We start from the raw sequence: 6000 nt of genomic DNA on the forward strand, positions 1-6000 counted from the left end.
AATATTTCCAGACCAGTGGATAAAGGAGGCGCTATTGTGATCCAAGACAGGCTGGATGATCAATTGGAGATCAAGAGACACATTAGCAATCCCCATAACTATAGAAAAATTGGTAAGGATCCAATGAAGAAAATAAAGGAAAAAATATCTCAAAAATTAGAATCTGGAAAATGTGCAAGAGGGTTATCCAACAAAGTGATCGCCTTTTTTGAGCAACAGGATTGTGAGAATCTCGGCCCTATACATTTGACCTAAGATACATAAGAATCCCATAAAACCTCCAGGATTACCAATAATTCCCAGTGCCAGCTCGATTTTTAGACCATTAGCGAACCATTTATCACTGAAATTAAATATTATGTCAGGGATAAGATGAATATGTTAAATAAAAATTTGAAGTTTTGAATTGATCATGAGAAAGAACTCCTAGTAACCCTAGATGTGGCGAGTCTGGACATGAATATTGCGCATGATTTCACATTGGAAACAATTGAAGGCTATCTCAAAAGGAAACCATGTCCGCATCCAATTCCTATAGATTTTGGTGGAGAATTTCAAACATTTTGCACTGGTTTAGCACCATAAAAGTGACTCAAAAAAGCACAATTTTTTGTGCTAATTTCTTTTCAGAGCAAAACTTGGTTTGCGCTGGAAAGCACCCTTTAAGTAGCGAAAAGCACTGCTTTGCATTACTTTGTGCTGAGGGGGCGTTAAATAGGTGGTACATGAGCGTTTCCTCGCAACCACCCATGCCTTTTGATGCAAAACCATATTTAAGAAGATTTGTAAACATGGTTTTGCGCCAAAAGTTAACACCTCTTCAAAGGAGGCGCTAACAGGAGAAATGCTTTAATTTTTCTGGGCTTTTTGGACATTCCATGTGTGCTGCACTTTACAGCACGTATCTGGACTGTACAGCACGTATGCAAAGTGGGAAAAGCTTTCCATCGTGCCTAGCATACTATTGTGTACGAATGTATGATGTTACATTGCATACATTCACAACGCTGTATTTTGCATCGCGTTCGTTACAATGCAAGTCGTTACAACAACTTGCGCTGGAGGGCACTGGACTACCCTTCCTGAACAAAATACTATGCTGCACTCATGCACACACCCTAGCCCTGCTAACTAAGGTGTGTGCATGGCACACGGCAGCTAAAATCAGCACTGGAGCAAGAGAAAGGGGAGGAGAGAGCCATATCTCTGAAGCTCCCTCCCTGTCGCGCAACACAGAGCAATCTCGCAGGCCTTGCGTGACTTTTTTTAAAAGCTCCCCCTGCATCTTGGCAATGGCAAAACTTTACCTGATATGAAATATCTTTAAATTTAATCATGAATTCCATGTACAAATCAAAGGGACTGAATTCGAATGGCCCTTTGTCCCAGAATTGGCCATATTATTTATCGCAAAATATGAGGATTGGTGGGTCTGTGAGAATAACCCTTATTGAAATAATCAGTCCTTATGGAAGATGTGCATTAATGATGTAATGATGAAATGGAGAGGTAGTTTCAATGACCTGAATTAATTTCAAGGTTGGCTTAAGTCCCAAAACCACAGACATCACATTTTTCATGACCTATAGCAGAACTGAAATAAACTTTTGGGATCTTTTGATAATACATGAGGGTGGATGGATATATACAACCCTGTGTAACAAAGCAACAGACAAGAATTATTGTATGCATTACAGCAGTTTTCACCATAAAAACCTTAAAGACAATTTGCTACACAGCCATTTTTGAGAATTGAATTGAATTTTAGTAAAAATGTGGATATTTCAATCTTTGAGAATACCTATATTCTCTTTAAAATGAAACACAAAGATGAAATATACTATGGTAGGATTGAACACAGAAGAGCAGACGGAGGCTGCAACATTGAGATCCATGAGTATACCACCAAGTGTGGGGCACCTCAAATGTGGCAACTGTTCGATGTGCTGCTCAACTATTGAAAGCACAGAAAATATATAACAACATTAGAATTAAACATGAGGAATTTACCAACTGTTATCCGATTTATTTTTACGTAATTAAATAGCTATGTAATTTGGCATACATTGGAAAGGCACAGGAATTAAAGAAAAGGATTATACAACATAAATTACATATTAAGAGCAAACTGATGGTGGTACCACTTGTACAACATTTCCTTGAACAGAACCTGAAAGGAACCGAATTTTCATGGAGTGTGCTAAAACGTGTAACATCCAGAGGCAAAGAAACAGAAATCACTTTGTTTTACGTGAGGCAAAAATGAATCTGAAATTGCTAACATTTGAAAATAGATTTAATGAGCTTTCTGGAAATAATATATTTTGAGTAATGAAGATTGGAATACATGTATCCGATTTCATTGTGACCAACCACTGTCAGATTTAAATATGTTTTATATGACCTAGTAAAGAATAACTCACAAATGTGTGTTTTTTAGCTGTGAGGCCTACCTATATCATAGGATAATACTGGGTTGCCATATTACATTTAATAAGTTCTACCTCTTGATTGGGATCAGGTAGAAATATCATGTTTGATATCAAAAGGATTGTAATGTAAAAATCCTCTTTAACAGTAAAGCCAGATTTAAAGTCATAATTCTGAAACTGCCACGTTTAGATAGTTGCTATTTTCTAGTCCTAAAGATTGGCAGTTGGGCTTTGTGTATTCCTCTCAGATAGTAAGGCAAATGAGGGCTAGATGCTGACAGGATGGGTAATCCTCCCAGGATGAGTGGGACAGAGCTATTCTCTGCCCCACTTACATTTCAAAGGGCTGCATCCAACATACTAACAAAGGAACTTGACATCAGCCTTTTGTCACCCTAGGCCACTTGGAGCTTTGGTAGGGGAAGGAAGGAATTTTCTGAAACCAGATGGGATAACCTAGAAGTTTCTCGCACTTCAAGGGATGGCATCAGGTACAAATGTTGGACCCTCAGAATAACTCTTCAGTTCACTACTGACCTCAGACCAACTATTTAATTTACTCCTTGACCTTCCGCAGGACACTCAGAAGGGCTGCCTTGTATTCTAGAGGACTGTCCTGCTGCTTGAGGCCAGCTTTACACCTCAGAGCACTGTCCTGCTGTTACCAGAGGACTGCCCGACTGCTTGAATACTGCATACTGCTTTGCTAATTGATCCCAGAACTACCAGAGTGACTCCAAGCTAGTGGCTGGTCGCCTGCTTTGAGCTAGAGGGACACAGCAAGCTCCACCAACCTTCAACTCTGCACCTGAACCCTGACTTAAGTGAGTCCTGGTCTCCAAGTAGTATCCTACCAGTCCTAGACCCTTTGAGGGGGAACATCCATTACGGCGCGGTGTTTACACCGCACTACCATTACACCGCTGGTTTTACAACGCAAGTCGTTACCACGACTTGCGCTGGAGGGCGCTCTAGGCTAAGGAATAGTAGATTTACTATTCCAACACCTTCCCTACTGCACATAGGCTGGTGTTGGAATAGTAAATCTTACTATTCCTAAGTCCGGCACCCTACAGCGCAAGTGGTGGTAACGACTTGCGTTGTAAAACCAGCGTTGTAATGGTAGTGCGGTGTAAACACCGCGTTGTATTGACATACAACCCCTTTGAGTGGTGCTAAAGGCGCCCAAACAGCCAAAACTTGAAACCCAAAAATTTGCTTGAGAACCACCCACTCCCGATCCACCCAAGGTGCAGCGCCGGTCAGCCTGACTTCTCTGTAGCTCCCAACATGTTCTTCTCTGCAGCAGCAAATCCTGTTTAGTTGGAGTCGTAAACAGCACATTCCATGTGATAGTTGTATGTGACATTAGACAGGTGGCAACGCACTTCTTGTCACAACACTACCCTAGGATAATGGCCCTTATCTTCACCTCGACCCCCACCAGGCATATGAGAGTCGTGAACTGCAATACTCGAGCGGACAACCCGATCGAAGCCATGTCTTCGAACTTCACTGCAGTCGCCATCTGGCATACAGGGGTTATAAACAGTAGCACTCGGGAGGACAGGTGGATACGTGCAACAGTCCTCAATGTTGACCCATAATGTTACACTCTGCTTCAGGGATCCTCTAGACAGGATCCATGCTGAACCTCACTCTCTCCATTGGCTCTCCTTCGCCTCACAGGGTCCTCTGGTCTCAGCAAGAATGTAGATTCTGGTGCTCATGGCAAGTCTCCTTACCCAGTCAGGAGACTACCAGATTGTAGCCCTCAGACCTGATCACAGCAGACAAAAGTCATGCTTAGCTTTTCCACGCGGATGTACAACTGTAATTTGACAATTTTGGGGGCTCAAGATCCCCTTTTTATAATCCAATTTCAGACAAAGATATGATTTAGTGTCTTAGACTTGTACATTCTTGTTGCCCATTTGAATGGCCCACTTCTTTGTCCTGCCTTTTGTACAGGAAGCAGTCTGTCAGAGCAGGAGATAGTCAAAACTTGATATTGTCCTATCAAAATGTTACTAAGGCTTCTGCAGCAGCAGTCCTGAATAAGGAAACAAGTGAGCAGCTAATGCTAATCAAGCTGAAGAAATATTTAGCAAGTAACCTAAAAATTACTGAAATAATTTTAAGAATAACACTGTATTGACTACAACAAGTGTAAAGAGAATGATGCTGCCACTTATTGGACTTCTCTTGCTAGACAGCGCGAGGACTTCTTTCTTTTATACTGATTACCTCCCTGTGTTCCCTGATCTGTACTTTTGCTCTAAGCTTACTGGGATTTGTAGTTTTATCATTTTTTTTAAATATGGTGCTATTAATTGATTCCTTTAAAAAACGTTCTGGCTCCTGTTCAGAATTGATAGCAAGAATTTGATGAATAATAGTAGCCTCCAGTCTTAGCATAACATTCAAGTTTCATGTTCAATTTCAGATATCTACCATACTTATTCATGCTTGTCTGCCTAAGGAACCACTCTCATGAGTATGCATGATGCAATTCCTTGAAAGTTATCAACTTTTGCAGGTTTTCGAGAGGATCTCATGCTATTATTGTGAAAGTCATAAGAACATAAATGCAATCCAAAGTAAGAGCACATCTATGACAAATCGATTACCTTTAAAAAGATGTATGCGAATAAAACTTTTAGAAGTGGGTTTTTACTAAAGGTAAGGGCACACTTCTCTGGAAAGGTCACAAGCACAATGCGCTGTGTGCTTGAATCTGCTGTTTTTCCATTGGGTCTGTTGATTATTGAGGGTGTGTGTGTATGCATTATATTTGTTTGGGCAAGAGCAGGAGAAATGTGTGCATCACGTGTCTGCACAATATCCTTCTGTAATTGCACCACACCTCTTAGACACACACCTCTGCCCAAGGTTATGTAACTTCTGGAAGGTTTTCTAACACAAGTACAGGCAGAAAAAAAGCATTCTGCAATTGTGATCAATTATGAAACAACCTCACCTTGATTAAACATGTCTGCAGTAATTTTCAGACCTGCCAAAGTCCAGCCAGGAGAGAGGGGCTCTCTCCACTCCGTTGCTTTCTAACAGGCACACTAATGTTATACCTTGATCAAAGGCAGAAACATAAAAAGGCAGCGGGCATCTAGGTTTATGGCAAAACTAAAGTAGAGTGCACAATGTAGGTGGGTATTCCTTACCATTTTACCAGCAACAAATTAAACCGTGTCCTCAATTAAAAACCAGCTAAATTAACAGCGTTGGTGGACTTGGCTCTATCTGCAGGGTCTCCCCCAAACCATTTGCCATCAACCATCCTGTTTTTTTAATTTTGTTTTTGTTGGCCTTAGGACTCTGTTTACTTTACCACTGCTGAACAGTGTGAAAGTTCTTGTGTTCTCTCCTTAAAAATGGTAAAATTGGCTTGCACATGGGTGGCACATTTAATTTTGTTATAACTCACTAGTATATGGTACTGCATGTACCCAGTAGCTGTTGGACTTGGCTCTCTCTGCTGAGTCACCTCCAAACTTTTTGCCTTCTATTTTCTGAACATAGTAAAATTTGCTTACACTAAATTGCCACGTTT

Source organism: Lissotriton vulgaris, unplaced genomic scaffold, assembly GCF_964263255.1.
Source record: "Lissotriton vulgaris unplaced genomic scaffold, aLisVul1.2 SCAFFOLD_393, whole genome shotgun sequence".
In the NCBI taxonomy this organism is placed as follows: domain Eukaryota; kingdom Metazoa; phylum Chordata; class Amphibia; order Caudata; family Salamandridae; genus Lissotriton; species Lissotriton vulgaris.